Here is a 17,970-nt window from a genome sequence, read left to right as displayed (position 1 = left end):
ACAAAATCAGACAACCCTTTCACAATATCCCCCAGTTTCAGAAGTTTCTTGGTTTTGTAAAGACATACACAGCTACCCCTGCCACCTGAACTACCTTCTTAATGACCATAGATACTAGTTTTTTTTTCTATAATACATTTTCCTATTGGTAACAGACCTGAAATTAGTGGTCATAGCTCAGGAAAGCCAAAATCTAATGCCAGGACCCACGCCAACCCTGTCCTTTATTTTCATTTTATCTACTACAGAAAAAAATAACCAACAATTTCATATTTGGCTTGTTTCTCATTATTTTGTGTTTTTGTATGTATCCAGTGAGCCAACTCCTCAAGAAATAGATCTATCATTTCTAAATTCCATTGATAATTTTTACCTAGAGTAACTAATCACATCACACCTGCTGTCCTACACCATAGGAGATGTGGTAGCCACTTAGGTTTCAAAGGTTTGTCATCCTCCATTCCCATCATCCTTCCTTTTCCCAAACAATGTTTTCACCATATTTCAGTGAGTCAGTGTCATTCTAGTAAACTCCGCTTCAGAAGTCCACTGTGACCCCAAGACCATCCTCATGTTCAATGATTAGCTAGGACTCACAGGACTCAGAAAAATTGTTATACTCATAGTTATGGTTTATTACAGCAAAAGGATACAGATTAAAGTCAGGAAAAGAAAAAGGAACATGGGTGGATGCCAGGAGAATCCAGGTACAAGCTTCCAGATGTACACTCATGGTAGAGTCTCATGGACACAATTCTCCCAGCAAGAATATATAACAACACATTAAAAGTGTTACCAACCAGGGAAGTCCAAGTGAGGATTGGCATCAGGGTTTTTATTAGAGTCTGTCAGGTAGGCATGCAGTGCTCATATGACTGACCTTAGATACTCAGACTCCAGACCCCCAGATCAAAAATAGGCATTCACCGTAAATCATATTTTTAGCATTAATTCTCTGATTGAAATGGTACCAAATGACCCAAGGCCTCAAGCACACAAAATACTCTTATCAGGCAGAATATTCCAAGGGCTCATGACTCATTTCCCAGGTGCTGGCCAAGAGCTAGTCCTAAAGACATGTTTTTCTAGGGAATGCACATGGTTTCAGTAGCCTACGCCTACTTTCCTATACAATAACCTTGATATTAAAAATAGGATATAGCAATGCTTAGCACCAGCTAGAAAGAGTTCCTCTCACCAGGAAAGGAAGAACAGGGTGAGTGACCAAGTTTCCCAACCTTTCAGGGCACCACAAAAAGGTTCCTTTGGATTTCACCTCACCCAGACTGGCAAAGCTGAAATGTATAGAAATGTCTAGGAACAAGGAAAAAAAGCAGGGCTACCAATAGCAGCCACACAGTGGGAGTGATGGCAAATCACAATGACCTGCTCTGCAGATAAACCCAACAACTTTCGCCACTGAAGAAGGAAACAGTGGCCATTATAGCTGCCACAGACCCCTTGTAGATTTCACCAGCTTTTGCCTCACAGGTGTTTGCATTTCCTGATGCCAGTTACCTGAGTCCCTGTTCTTTCCCCACTTGCTCCCACCAGAGCCCAAAGACCACATGACAGCTAGTCCAGACCTCTTCAGCTGCTTGAGTGCAAGATACCAGGCTAGACACTCAGGACTGACCCCTACTACCATGCACACACTTAGGACTAGCCCCTTCAGCCATACATTTGCATACTACCAGCCTGATGCCTGCTACAAGCCTCCACTGCCATGCTCATGCCCACGGTAAGACTGTGCAGCCACATGAGGGAACATCTGATAGCCAGGACCCCCATAGCTGTTTGTGAGCCTAGCCTGGATCAGGCAGTTTTCTATGACTGCATTCACCTGTAGCTAGCCCCCTCCAGCTGTGCACCTGCATGTCTCAGGTCTGACCCCATATCAATTATCTCTACTTCCATTTGCCTGTGATGAGATCCAGCAGCCACAGTAGTACAGCCTGACAACCAGAGCCCACACAGCTATCAGTGCCCGGGCAGTTGGCCTGGCCCTAGCTACCTTCCTTGGCTCCCACCATTAACTGTGTGTCTGCTATCATTCTGGCCATTTCACAGGCACCTATACATGGCCCCTGCAGACAAGCATGTGAACACCTCTCTTAGAGGTGCCACTGAGGACCTCAAAGCCTTGCAGTCATAGAAGATCCCCCACAGTGCTCACCAAGAACCATATGATTGTCAGTGCTTTATCCAGAAAGCCTAAACTACAGAGACATCACACACCCCTTGGGTCCAGTGCTGCCACATGGCTTCAGACTTGGCACCCTGCACCATTAGACCCAGGGTCACAGCATGCTCCAGTGTGCCTCAACCCACAGGTGAAAGTCTTCCCATACCAAAAGGGTCCATAAAGTCTAGAAGAGGTGACTGCTTCTTCAAATGTGCAGACACCTATGCATGGCTACAGGGATCATGAAGTTTCAGGAAAATATGAGTCTTCCAAATGATCACAATAAACTTACAGTAGCTGACCCCAAAGAACTGGAGATTCAGGAACAGTCCAACAGAGTATTCAAAATAATTGTTCTAAAGATGCTCAGAGAGCTGCAGGAGAACACAAAGAAACAAATTTACAATATCAGGAAAACAATAAAAAACAGAAATGAGAAGTTCAACAAAGAAATAGAAAACATAAAAAAGAACCAAACAGAAATTCTGAAGCTGAAGAATACAATGACTGAGCTAAAGAATTCAATAGAAAGCTTCAACAGCATATATAACCAGAAGAAAGAATAAGTGAGCTAGAAGACTGATCAATTGAAATTATCCAATCAGGGGAACAAAAGAGAAAAAAGATGATAAAGAGTGAAGAAAGCCTACATGATCTATGGAATAATATAAGAACCAAGTTATGAATTATTAGAGGTCCAGAAAGAGAAAAGAGGGAAAAGAGCAGAAAGCTTATTAAAGAAATAATGACTGAGAGTTTCCCCAAACTGGGGAGATATTTGGATATCCAAGTTCTTGAAGCTCATATATCACCAAACAATGTCAACTTAAAGATAACCTCTCCACAACACATTATAATAAAACTGTCAAAAAATAAAAGACAAAGAGAAAATCTTAAATGATGCAAGAAAAAAAGAGCTTATAACTTACAAGGGAAACCCCATATGGCTATCAGTGGATTTCTTATCAGAAACCACACAGGTCAAAAGAGAGTGACATGATACACTTGAAGTGTTTTTAAAAACCTGCCAACCAAGAATACTTCACCCAGCAAACTTGTCCTTCATAAATGAAGGAGATAAAGGAATACATCACTACTAGACCTGCCTTACAAGAAATGCTGAGAGGATTTCTTCAAACTGAAATAAAAAGATGCTAATTAATAACAGGAAAAGATGAAAATGTTAAACACATGGATAAAGGTAAATATACAGTAAGATTCAGAATACTCTAATACAGTAATGTGGTGTGGAGTATTAACCATCTACCTCAACCATAAAGATCAAAGAACAAGAATATTAAAAATAACTACAGCTACAGTAATATATTTATTAACGGATATACATATAAAAAGAGGGAAATTGTTAGCACTCTATACAAAAAAGGAATGAAGTAAAAGGGTACAGTTTTGTATGTGACAAAAGTTAAGTTGTTATCAGCATAAATGGACTGCTGTATCAATAAAATATTTTATGTAAGCTTCATAGTAACCACAAAGCAAAAATCTAAGCATATTCACAAAAGATAAAGAGAAGGTAATCATTCATACCACCAGAGAAAATCATCAGTTCACAAAGAAAGACAGCAAAGTTGAATAAAGGAACAATTGAACGAGAAAACAGGCAAAAAAACAAGAAATAAGATGGTCTTAGTAATCTATTACCTATCAACAATTACTCTAAATGTAAGCAGATTGAATTCTCCAATCAAAAGACATAGATTGGCTGCATGGATTAAAAAAAACAAAACCTCATTATATGCTGCTTACAAGAGACTCACTTCAGCTTTAAGGACACATGTAGGCTCAAAGTGAAGTGATTGAAAAAGATATTCCAGACAAATGGGAAACAAAAGAAAGCAGAGGTAGTTACACTTATATCAAAAAACAAAATAGACTTTAAGCCAAAAACATTATATAATGATAAGGGGGTCAATTCACCAAGAAGATATAATAATCATAAATATACATACACAATATATACAATAATGGTGGGGGGCTACAATACCCCACTTACAACAATGGATAGGTAATCCAGACAGAATATCAACAAAGAAACATTGGACTTGAACCATAATTTAGGCCAAATGGATCTAACATTCATATACAGAACAACATGAGAATACACATTCTTTTCTAGGCACTGTCCAGGATAGATCACATGATAGGCCAAAAAATAAGTCTTAGCAAATGTAAGAAGAATGAAATCATACCAAGTATCTTTCTGACCACATTGGTATGAAACTAGAAATCAATAAGAGGATGAAACCTGGAAAATTCATAAATATGTAAAATTTGGACAACACACTCCTGAGCAATCAATGGGTCAAAAAAGAAATCAAAAGAACAATCAAAAAGTATCTTCAAATACACAAAAAGCTGAAACATAACTTACCAAAACTTATGGGAAGTGCAAAAGCAGTTCTAAGAAAGAAGCTTATAATGATATACACCTACTTTAAGAAAAAGAAATCTCACAGTGTAACTTTGTACATCAAGGAACTAGAAAAAGAAGAACAAACTAAACCAAGTTTAAAGAAGGAAAGAAATAACAAAATTCAGAGTATAAATAAATGAAATAAACACCAGAAAAGAATAGGGAAAAAAAAATCAATGAAATTAAGAGCTCTTTATCTTTTTTAAAATAAACAAAATTTTAAAATTTTTAGCTAGACTAAGGAAAAGAGAAGATTCTAATAAAATCAGAAACAAAGGAGGAGACATTACAACTGATAGCACAGACATGCAAAGGATTATAAGAGACTATTATGAACTATTATATGCCCCAAATTTGGATAATCTAGATAAAATAGATTCATTTCTAAAACCACAACCTACAGTGACTGAATTGTGAAGAAAAAGAAAATCTGAACCGACCAATAATGAGTAAATAGATTGAATCAGTAATCAAAATTCTCCCAGCAATGAAAAGCCCAGGACCAGATTGTTTCACTGGTCAATGCTACCAAGTTTTAAAGTGGAATTGATGCTATCCTTCTCAAACTCTTCCAAAAAATTGAAGAAGAGAGAACACTGTCAAACTCATTTTATGCATTACCCAGATAGCAAAGTCAGATAAGCACACTATAAGAAAACTACAGACCAATAGCCCTGATGAATATAGAAGCAAAACTTTTCAAAAAAATATTAGAGATCAAAATTCAAAAGCACATTAAAAATAATTATACACCGTGATGAATATATCCCTGGGGTGCAAGGACAATTCAACATATGCAAATTAATAAATGTGGTACACCATAATAGAATGAACTATAAATATATGATCATCTCAATAGATGCAGAAAAAGCATTCAACAAAATACAACCTTCTTTCATAATAAAAATTATCAATAAATTGGATATAGAAGGAACATACCTCAACACAATAAAGGCCATATATGACAAGCCCACATCTAACATCATAATCAATGGTGAAAGGTTAAAAGTTTTACCTCTAAGGTCAGGAACAAGACAAGGGTGCCCACTCTTTTTTGTTTTTGTTTTTTTTGGCTGTGTTGGGTCTTCATTGCTGTGTGCATGCTTTCTCTAGTTGCGGCAAATGGGGCTACTCTTCGTTGCATAACTTCTCATTGTGGTGGCTTCTCTTTATTGCAGAGCATGGGCTCTAGGTGTGCAGGTTTTAGTAGTTGTGGCATGCGGGCTCAGTAGTTGTGGCTCACAGGCTTAGTTGCTCCATGGCATGTGGGATCTACCCGGACCAGGGATCAAGCCCATGTCCCCTGCACTGGCAGGTGGACTCTTAACTGCTGCACCACCAGGGAAGTCCCAGGGTGCCCACTCTTACCACTCCTATTCAACAAAGTACTTGAAGACCTAACCAGAGAAATTAGGAAAGGAAAAAAAAAAATGAAAGAAATCCAAATCAAAAGGGAAGAAGTAAAATTATCTCTTTTTGCAGATGATATGGTCTTCTATAGAGTATATCCTAAAGGCACCACCAAAAACCTGTTAGAACAAATCAATGAATTCAAAAATTGCTGGACACAAAGTCAACATATAGAAATCAGTTGTGTTTCTATACACTAACAATGAAATATCAGATAAAGAACTAAAAAATACAATCCCATTCACAACAGCATTAAAATAATGAAATACCTGGGAATAAACATAACCAAAGAGGTAAAGATCTTTACTGCCAGACTTTGATGAAAGAAATTTAAAAGGCTAAACAAATGGGAAGATATACTATGTTCATGAATTGGAAGAATTAGTATTGTTAAAATGCTCATACTACCTGAAGCCATCTATGTATTCAATGCAATTTCTACCAAAGTCCAATAGCATTTTTCAAAGATACAGAAAAAGCAATCCTAAAATTTGTTGGAGTCTTAAAAGACCTAAATATTCAAAGAGATCTTGAGAAAGGAGAACAAAACTGGAGGTGTCCCACTTCCTCATTTCAATCCATTCTACAATAGTAATCAAATCAGTATGGTACTGGCATAAAAAGAGACACATAGACGAATGGAACAGAATAAAGAGCCCAGAAATAAACCCGCACATATATGGTCAACTGATATTTGACAAGTGACCCAAGATACCTAATGGGGAAAGGATAGTCTCTTCAATAAATTGGTGTTGAATAGCCACATGAACTCACAAAAATGAACTCACAGAGAAATTCAAATCAAAACTACAATGAGATACCACCTCACACCTGTTAGAATGGCTATCATTAAAGAGACAAGAGATCAATATTGGGAAGGATGAGGAGAAAAGGGAACTTCTTTTAATTCTCTATTTTTTTTAATTGAAGTATAGTTGATTTATAATATTGTGCTAATTTCTGCTGTATAGCAATGTGACTCAGTTATATACATACATATATTCTTTTTTCATATTCTTTTTCATTATGGTTTATCCCAGGAGATTGAATATAGTTCCCTGTGCTATACAGTAGGACCTTGTTGTTTATTATCCATTCTAAATGTAATAGTTCACATTTGCTAACCCCAAACTCCCACTCCGTCCCTCTCCCTCCCACCACCCCATCAGCAACCACAAGTCTCTTCTATGTGTCTGTGAGTCTGTTTCTGTTTTGTAGATAGGCTCGTTTGTGCCGTATTTTAGGATCTACATATAAGTGATATCATACGGCATTTGTCTCTCTTTCTGACTTACTTCACTTAGTATGATAATCTCTAGTTGCATCCATGTTTCTGCAAATGGCATTATTTCATTCTTTTTATGGCTGAGTAGTATTCCATTGTATATATGTACCACATCTTCTTTATCCATTCATCTGTCAATGGACATTTACGTTGTTTCCATGTCTTGGCTATTGTGAATAGTGCTGCTATGAATATAGGGGTGCATGTATCTTTTGGCCACTATATGCAGATGACATGAAACTATATATAGAAAACCCTGGGAACTCCACACAAAAACTACTAGATGTGATAAATGAATTCAACAAAGTAGCAGGATACAAGAATCACATTCAGAAATTGGTTGCATCTCTTTACACTAACAATGAAATATCAGAAAAAGAATGTAAAATAATTCCTTTTAAAATAGCACCAGAAATAAAAATACATAGGAATAAACCTGATCAAGGAGATGAAAGACATATGCTGAGAAATATAAAACATTAATAAAGGAAATTAAAGAGGATTCAAAGAAATGGAAAGATATCCCATGCTCTTGAGTTGGAAGAATTAATATTTTTAAAATGGCAATACTACCCAAAACAATCTACAGCTTTGATGCGATTCCCATTAAAGTACCCATGACTTTTTTCACAGAACTAGAACAAATAATCCAAAAATGTGTATAGAACCATAAAAGACCCAGAATTGTCAAAGCAATCCTGAGGGGAAAAAAAAAAAAGCAGGAGGCATAACTCTCCCAGACTTCAGACAGTACTACAAAGCTACAGTAATCAAAACAGTGTGGTACTGGTATGAAAACAGACATATGGATCAATGGAACAGAATAGAGAGCCCAGAAATAAACCCACACACTTACAGTCAATTAATCTTCAACAAAGGAGGCAAGAATATAAAATGGGAAAAAGTCTCTTGAGCAAGTGGTGCTGGGGAAGTTGGACAGCTGCATGTAAATCAATGAAGTTAGAACTCACCCTCATGCACAAAAATAAACTCAAAATGGCTTAAAGATATAAACATAAGACATAACACCATAAAACTCCTAGAAGAGAGCATAGGCAAAACATTCTCTGTCATAAATCGTACAAATGTTATCTTAGGTCAGTCTCCCAAGACAATAGAAATAAAAACAAAAATAAACAAATGGGACCTAATCAAACTTACATGATTTGCACAGCAAAGGAAACCATAATAAAATGAAAAGACAACCTATGGAATGGGAGAAAATGTTTGCAATGATGTGACCAACAAGGGCTTAATCTCTAAAATATACAAACAGCTCATACAACTCAACAACAAAAAAAAACCAACCCAATTGAAAAATGGGCAGAAGACCGTAATAGACATTTCTCCAAAGAAGACATACAGATGGCCAGTAGGCACATGAAAAGATGCTCAGCATCACTTATTAGAGAAATACAAATCAAAACAAAAATGATGTATTGCACCACCTCACACTGGTCAGAATGGCCATCATTAAAAAGTCTACAAATAACATATGCTGGAGAGGGTGTGGAGAAAAGGGAACCCTCCTGCACTGTTGGTGGGAATGTAAGTTGGCACAGCCACTATGGAAAACAGTATGGAGTTTCCTCAGAAAACTGAAAATAGAACTACCATATGATCCAGCAATCCCACTCCTGGGCATATACCCAGACAAAACTATAATTTGAAAAGGAAACTCTTGTGCACTGTTGGTGAGAATGTATATCAGAACCACCACTGTGGAAAACTGTGTGGAGATTCCTTTAAAAATTAGAAGTAGAACTACTTTAAGATTTAGCAATCCCACTTCTTGGTATTTATCCAAAGGAAATGAAAAAAGATATCAAAGAGATATTTACACTCAATGCTGCATGTTCACTGTAGCATTATTCACAATATCCAAGATATGGAATTATGTATATATAAGAAATAAACATAAAAAAATGAAGACTGATTAGAGAATAAAGAATAATATTGTTTTAGTCACATATATGATTATCTATGCATAAAACCCCAAAGAATAATGATAGAATTTAGAAAGTTTACCAGATATAAAATATCTAAATAAAAAGTTAATCACATTTGTATTGACAGGATATTTGATTTAGAATATGATACTAGTTACAATAGCAAACAGATACAGAAGGATCACAAAAGACTTGTAAGAGTGTTAAGGAGAAAATGTTAAATACCATATATAAATACTTTTAAATTCCTAAATAAATGATGTAGTTAATGTTTATTGATAAAAATGTTCAGTATGTTTAATTTTCAGTTTTCTCTAAGTTGATCCTTATCATTTAATGTGATAAAAAACCTGAGCAGCATATTTGTATGGCACTTTACAATTTTTATGGTCTTAGTAGATACCAGGTTTTTTTTTCTAGTAATTAGAACAGCTTGCTCATACCTCAGTAAATGATGAATAGACTATGGCATAGAATGGAGAAACCAGTTATAAATCCACATGTACATGGAAACTTGGTCTAGGACAGAACTGTTATTATATCTTAGTTGGTAAAGACGGGCTACGCAGTAAGTAGTATTGGGAATATTATCCCTACCTGACTATGCAACCAAATCAATTCCAAGTTGCTAAAAGATCTAAATATGAATCATGAAAAAATAAACTTTTCTGAAAATAACATAAGCACGTATATTCATCAGGTTTACCAAAAAAAAAAAAAGCAATAGATGAGAAAGAGAGAGAGAAAGATTAATTTTAAATAACTGGCTCACATGATTGTGGGGACTGGCAAATTTGAAATCCATAAATTAGGTCAGCAGTCTAGAAACTCAGCAGAAGGTAAAGCTATGGTCTTAAGCCCAAAATCTTTAGGGCAGACTGGCTGCCTAGAAACTCAGGCAGGAGATAATGCTGCAGTCTTGAGTCAGAATTCTTTCATTTCCAGGAAACCCCAGTTTTCAATCTTCGATTGATTGGATGAAACCTACTCATATTTATCAAGGGTAACCTCTTTTACTTAAATTTAACTAATTATAGATGCTAACCATATCTACAAAATACCTTCATAGCAACACCTAGATTAGTGTTTGATTAAATAACTGGGTCCTGTAGCCTAGCCAAGGTGACACATGAAACTACCACAGCACATATTTGAGATACTTGAGAAGAAAGGAGGAATTCTAAAACAAGACACAAAATAAGATGCAAGAAATATAATAAAAGGTCAATAAACTTGACTACTCAAAATCAAGAATTTCAGTTCATCAATACACACCATAAAGTAAAAATATATTGCAACATATACAACTAATAAATGTTTAATATCAAAAGTATAAAAAGAACTGTAAATCAGTAAGAAAAAGACAAGCATCACAAGAGGACATGTACAGAAAATTATGAACAGATCCAACACATAAAAAGAAAACAAATGAGTAATAAACATACCGAAAATTATTCAACCTCATTAGTAGTCAGGGAAATACACACTACAGTCTTCACATACACAATATTTTACATCCATTGCTTGGAAAAAGACCAAATTGATAATACCAAGTTCACAAGGATATGGATCAAGAACCTCTATAGATTGCTGGTAGGAGTATAACCACTATGGAAAACAGTTTGGCATATTTAGTCAACTGAAAAATGTCAACTCAAATTTCACTCCTCATGACCCAGAAATTTTACTCCTGTTCATGTACACCAGAGAAAACTCTTACCTCTGCGCATCAGAGGGCACATCCAAGAATATTCATAGAAATGTTGTGCTGTGATAGGAAAAAAAAAAAAGGAAACAATTCAAATATCCATGGAAGAAGCTTGGGTTATAAATATTTGTATATTTATAGACTAGATTATTCTACCCTGACATTGGACAACCTATAGAAACACACATGGATAAAACTTAGAAACTTATTATCAATAATTTTGAAAAGCAATCTTTAGAAGGATATACAATTTTATGTGACATTCAAAAACATGCAAAGCTAAACATGTGGTAAAATTCTAAAGAAGAGCAAAGAAATTATATAAATACAATTGATAATATAGTCATTTATGGGTGGAGAAAGGAGGATCAGATTGGTGAGGGAGAAATCAAGGAGTTTTAAGATTCCGGATAATGTTTTATTCCTTTTTTAAAAATTTTTTTATTTTTATTTTTGGCTGCATTGGGCCTTCGTTTCTGCACATGGGCTTTCTCTAGTTGCAGCGAGTGGGGGCTACACTTCCTTGTGGTGGCTTCTCTTGTTGAAGAACATGGGTTCTAGGCGCGCAGGCTTCAGTAGTTGTGGTACACAGGTTCAGTAGTTGTGGCTTGTGGGCTCTAGAGTGCAGTAGTTGTGGCACACGGGCTTAGTTGCTCCGCGGCATGTGGAATCTTCCCAGATCAGGGCTTGAACCCGCGTCCCCTGCATTGGCAGGCGGATTCTTAACCATTGCACCACCAGGGAAGCTCCCTGGTAATGCTTTATTTCTTAAACTGAGCATTCATATGCTCATATTGGTTATATTTTTATTTGTTTTAACCTACATTTGCTATAAATATTCTTCTGTATATACTTAACATTAAAACAAATTTTTACGCTTAGCATCCTTCAAATTTGTAATGTTCAAATAGCTTTAAGCCTTAAAAAAAAAAAGCATGTTAATCCTCACCCACTAGTACCCTTTCCAAAAATCAGGATCAGTGACCAAATATAAACTTTTAAGAAAATATGTAAATTAAGGGGCTTCTAAATTGCTCAAGGTCATCTCCTCTTTTCTGAGTTCTCTTACTTCTCCCCTTCCCTCCTACATATTTTTCATTATTATTTTGATCAAGTGGAAATTATTCCAAGGTCCATATTTTACAAGTTCACAGCATGAAGTTTATTCACCACTTATATTCTGTAAGAGGCATCCTAATCCTATAGCCTCAGTAGCTCTTTATTTTCTGGTTTAGGATAGTGTTTAGTTTTCTGCTCAATATTTATCTATAAAATAAGTTGCAATTTGGTCATTTGAAGAAACCATGTAATATCATTACAATTAAGATCTATATTATTCAAGACACTCTATTGAAAATAAGTTAAGCTTAATTTTTAATCCCCCTCACCTTTTATGTCATATTTTGATGTTAATAATCACTGTGTAACTAAACGGGAAAGACATGAAGTTCAATATATGACTTAAGGTTTCTGCTTTGTTTTGTTTTTTTCCTTCCTATCTTCTTATTTCTTTGACCTTTAGAAGATTTGTAACAGTGAATCTAGTTTTTAGAAAATGACAATTCTCATAAGGTACTTGTGCTGCTGTTGTTCTTGGCCAGATCAATCTGAGATGTTTTATATTTTGGCTGATAAATACAAAGTCTTCAGAACCTTTTTTTCTTCCTTTTTTTTAAAAAAAATAGTGCCAGGCTTTTAGCTAGTAAGGTGTTCAGGGTTAGGATAAATAAATATTTTATCTATCAATGAGCAAATACAAAAATGTTTTAAAAGAAATGACCAGAGATTTCTGGTTTGATGAGCTCTGTAGAAAATAAAGATCAATATTAAGTATTTTCAGTTTATGGCTTTTTGATGCTAGCATATATCCTTAAAAATAAATAAAAGATACCAGTTTTATACTTTATTCACACCTTAACTATATTTGGGGACAAAATTAGAGAAACAATGCATATAAAATATGGTTTATTGTATATTTGACAAATAATGTGTCATATCTTTTCCTTACCAGCTCCAAGAAGCTAAAAATCACATCCATTTAAATTACAGAAGAAAGGCAGTTATGTTATTCTTCCTTGGGGTATGGATGACAAAGTAAAGTAATTGATTAATCCTTCTATCTTTGCAAAAATGTACAATGAGTTTATATTTTTCATACTGCCCATTAAGAGGTTAGTAATCATTCTAATTAGAAACTTTTCGGCACATTTTCAAACATGATAAAAGTCATCATTGTGCTGATAAATGAATTGAAGTTTAACATACAAAAATCAAAATAGCCCATTACTGAAGCATAATTAAGCCAACAAAATGTGAAAGTCATCATACAGTGATTCTAAAATTCACTTTATTAAACATTTTCTTGAGATTTAAAAAACAGATGATAATGTAAGGTCAGCACATTTACATTCCACTTACGGTGAAAAGCAAATGACTAGCCATGTAGTTATATGATTTTCAACCATGAAAGGCTTGGGGAAAAACATTTTAGAAGTGTCTGGTATCATAGGCAGAATAATGGCCTCTTAAAGATGTCCATATCCTAATCCCTAGAACCTGTGAATATATTCTTTTACATGTCAAAAGTAATTTTTAGATGTGATTAAGAATTCAGAGATTGAATTCTGGAGTTCTGGAGGCTAGAAATCTGAGATCATGGTGCCAGCATATTTGAGTCCTGGTGAGAATTCTCTTCCTGGCTTACAGATGGCTGTTGTCTCACTGTGTGCTCACATGGCCTTTCCTCTGCATGTGCATGGAGAGAGAAAGAGATCTGTCTCTCTTGCTTTTTTAATAAAGTCATCAATCCTATCCAATTAGAGCCCCACCTTTATGACCTCACTTAACGTTAATTACCACCAAAAGCCCTCCAAACAGTCACATTAGGGCTTCAACATATGAATTGGTGGGTGGGGGGCACAATTCAGCTCATAGCATTCAACCCCTGACCCTACCAAAATTCATGTCCTTCTCTCATGCAAAATATATTTATTCCATCTCAACAGCCTCAAATTCTTAATTCATTCCAACATCAACGTTAAGTCTGAAGTCCAAAATCTCACCTAAATATCATCTAAATCATATATTGGTGAGACTCACGATATGAATCATCCTGAGACAAAACTTCTCTCTAGCTGTGAACCTGTGAAACCAGTCAAGTTATGTGCTTCCAAAATACAATGGTGGGACAGCCATAGAATAGGCATTCCCATTCCAAAAGGGAGAAGTCAGAAGGAAGTAGTGAAGGCCCTCAAGCAAGTCCAAAACCTAGCCAGGTAAATTTCATTGGATCTTAAGGCTCAAGAATACATATATATATACAAACACACATACATGCAGATCTATAGATAGATAGAAAGAATATATCATAAGGAATCAGCTCACATGAGTATGGAAGCTGAGAAGTCCCAAGATCTGTAGTTGTCAAGCTGGATACCCAAGAGTCAATGGTGCAGTTCCAGTCCAAGTCCAAAGGCCTGAGAACCAGGAGAGTTAATGATATAAGTTCCAGCCTGGAGGCCAGCAGATTCAATACCCAAAAGGAGCTGATTTTTCAGTTCAAGTCTAAATGCAGGAAAAGATTGCTGCCCTAGCTCAAGTAGTAAGGCAGGCGGAGTTCCCTCTTACTAAGTATTTTTGTTCAATTCAGGTCTTCATTGATTGGATGAGGCCCATCCACATTAAGGAGAGCAATACGCTTTACTCAGTCTTCCAATTCAAATGTTAATTTCATCGCGAAACATCCTCACAGACACACCCAGAATAATGTTTGACCAAATGACTGGGCACCCCACGGCCCAGTCAAGTGGACACACACACAAACCACCACAAATAGCAAAGACAAAAATGGATATGAATATCAAGAAATTGTATCTTCAATTCTGTGTCAGGAGGAAACATGGCACAGATAATTCAAGGAGGTTTTAATAAAGGAATGTGCAGGTATAGGGAAACCACAAAGCCTGATGCAGTACATGGAAGAAGAATGCTGAATACAAGGCAACCATCAGTGACACTGACAGCCTGAACTGAACTGCAGTAAGAGAGCCAGGGTAGTGAGTACCTGGCCTCCCTTTCCTCCCATATCCTGATATGGCTTCCCACTAACTGAACCCAATGAGAAGCTAGAGAGTAAGGCATCTCACTCATATAGTCCATATAGGTCTATGGGGTGCAAAGATGGCTGAAAGGTTTATATAGAGAGGCAAGTGGAAAGAATAAAACACAAAATCTCTAATAGTAAAATTTATACCTCAATAAAATGAGTATAATTTTTCTGGAAAATATGATTTACAAAAACTGACTCTAGCACAGAAATACTAAAAATCCCATAAACATGGAAGAATTTAAAACGTTATTAGAATATTGCCTAAAACAATGGCTCCTGTTCTAGATGATTTTATGGTCATTTCTCCCAAGGTTTCCAAGGAAAATATTACATTTTACATAGGAAAAAAATGTTCAAAGGGTACTTAATTAATTTTATGAAGATACCATGACTTAACACCAATCTCAGACAAAAGAAAGAAAACGAAATTTTGGAAAGTCTAACTTACAACCACCTTCAATTACTAATGAATCAGAATTGACTTTTTATTAAAATGTAATCCATTAAGGCATAGTAGTGTTTTACCCTACTTACAAGAATTGCAAAAGTTATTTAATAATAAATGTCTATAATCATATCATACTGCCAAATTAAGAAAAGCCACATGATTATTTCTATACATGCAATCAAGTTTTTAAAATAAAATGAACAGTGCTTTCTCTAAAAGCACTTAGAGTAACTGAAAAGGATACATGTCTACAGGATGAATAAAATCTAACACTTAACATGCTACTATAAGATTCCTTCTTAAAAGGTGGAGGGAAACAGTGAAACCTACAACCTATCATTATTACTTTAGCATCATTATGGATGCTTTCTGTTATCTTAGCTGCAGTGCCAGATGTGTAGGTAAAGAAGGCATCCTGGATATTCAAGCTCCTGCCATCACCAAGTGAATAAGTGATGAGCCATCTCTCTGCGCCCTGTCTAAATTCCTGACCCACAGAATGATAAAAAATTATGAAATAGTTGTTTTCTTTCAGACTAATAGGTTGGCATAGTTTGTTATGCTGACAAGATATGAATCAAGGGCTACAAAACTGGCTTCATTAGAAGAGGATGAGACCAACAGAGCACAAAAGAGGGCTAAGGGAAGGGGATGAGGGGAGGGGAATGTATGGAATAGGAGAGGAGGGGAGAGAAGAGGAGGAGGGAAGAAAGGAGAGGAGTACAGGAGAAACATAAATGAACAACCCAGTGACCTCATTTGTATCCCTAGATTTGTTTGAGCCAGAGACGAATCCTTCTCTGCACTTCTGAGTTATTAGAGATAATAAATACCATTTTTTGCTTAAGTTGGGCCAAGTTGGATATCTGTCATAACAAAGAGTTCTGACTGAAAAATCTCCTCCAGGTAAAGGGCCCTGTCTGGCTATTTACAGAACTCTGCACAGCAGGATAAGGGCTTGGCCATTAACTCTCTTAAAATATTGATGTGGATTAAAGTGAATACTGGAAAGGTGAAGTTCACATCAGTTCGTATAGGTTCATTTTATTTTCCTGAGGGAATGAAACATATGACAAATCTAGGTCATCAAGGTTTATAACTGGTAAAGTATGGGCACAGAAGAAATTGAAAGGAAGTTTATTTCTCTTAAAATCAGATGTTACCAGCAATGGGCATAAGTCACATAATCAATTATTATTAATTGCATTTTAGTTTGTTTTCTAATCATGGTATCATTCCCAGAAATGAGATTTACAATTCAGAATACCTAAGAGATGTATTGGCTTTGATAGAGCTATAGAGGGAAAAAGGCTTTAATTATATTTTACCTAGAGACTACCAGTGTTTCTTGCATACATGGCTTTTCTACAGCCATTTTCAAGATTAAAAAAATAAAATAAAATTGTCTTTTACCCTTCCCCTTGTATTAATTACTTCAATTTTCCATATATTTGCACATTCTGTTGTGTTTACTTACAGGCATCTTTATCATTAGTCCTTCTACAAATCTAAGGAAATAATAACCCATTGGAACAGTACTATAAAAACAAACTCATATTGTATTACAATGAAAAAAATCAATAAACAAGCTCTAAACAAGGTTGAATATAAAGAAACAGAAGGAAGAGAGAAATCACCTTGTTGCTCAGTCATTTTGAAGTCAGCTGGATGTCAAAGCAATGGCCAGCAAAGAATGTGGCAAGTGCACAGAAAGCTTGATCATTAGATCTGTATGAAGATTTCCCCCTTTCATTCAACAACAAAGCCACCAAAATTTAAATGAGAATTTAATTGAATATATTTATTGCTAAAAATTTGTCTATTTGTAATTCATTTACAAAGACTGGGTAACAAGATAACAACTTCACATATTTGAGAAAGATTTCTCAAGCTTTCAAATGTGCATGGTCCATTCTGAAAATAATAGAAAGAGAATTTTAAACTGCTGAAGTATATTTGAATTTCCAAAATATTATAGACATTGTGCCTAATAATAAAATAACCATATCTAGGAAAAAGAAAAATTCTTTTAAAAATAGAAACTGATATAAACATATAAGATTATGTATATATGTAACCTGACAGTTATCAGGTAAAAACAGCATAAAGGTATAAATAAGAAACGGCAGTCTGCCTGCCTTTAGGCTCATCTTTTTGCCTATAGATTATCAGTTAAACTTCACTGTAATAATAGAGATATCGTGCAGACACACACACACACACACACACACACACACACACACACACCCCTAAATGTTCAAAAACTGCAGACGAGACTGTATTTAAAGTGACGAAATACCCTGATTTGAACTATGAAAAGACTAAAGCTAATGTCTCCTTGAGGAATTAATGTCTATTTGACTAGAGTTGGTATGTAAATACCTTAGTTCTTTTGGCCCTTGGCCAGAATAACTCACAGTGGCCAAGTGTTTCATATCATACC

General features: G+C 35.6%; 1 long non-coding RNA gene across 3 annotated transcripts in view; it reads right to left on the bottom strand.

Annotated features, from left to right (window-relative positions):
- The window catches only part of LOC307196582, a 473,030-nt gene that overhangs the window by 120,073 nt on the left and 334,987 nt on the right, over window positions 1–17,970 (bottom strand). For all 3 annotated transcript variants that reach the window (XR_013831174.1, XR_013831175.1, XR_013831176.1), the window contains exon 4: window positions 10,984–11,031. This is a non-coding gene — a long non-coding RNA (uncharacterized lncRNA). The remainder of the gene's footprint in view (window positions 1–10,983; window positions 11,032–17,970) is intronic.

Source organism: Stenella coeruleoalba, assembly GCF_951394435.1.
Source record: "Stenella coeruleoalba genome assembly, chromosome: 13".
NCBI lineage: Eukaryota > Metazoa > Chordata > Mammalia > Artiodactyla > Delphinidae > Stenella > Stenella coeruleoalba.
Note: the sequence above shows the minus strand (reverse complement) of the source record. Positions and strands in the feature narration are given on the sequence as shown.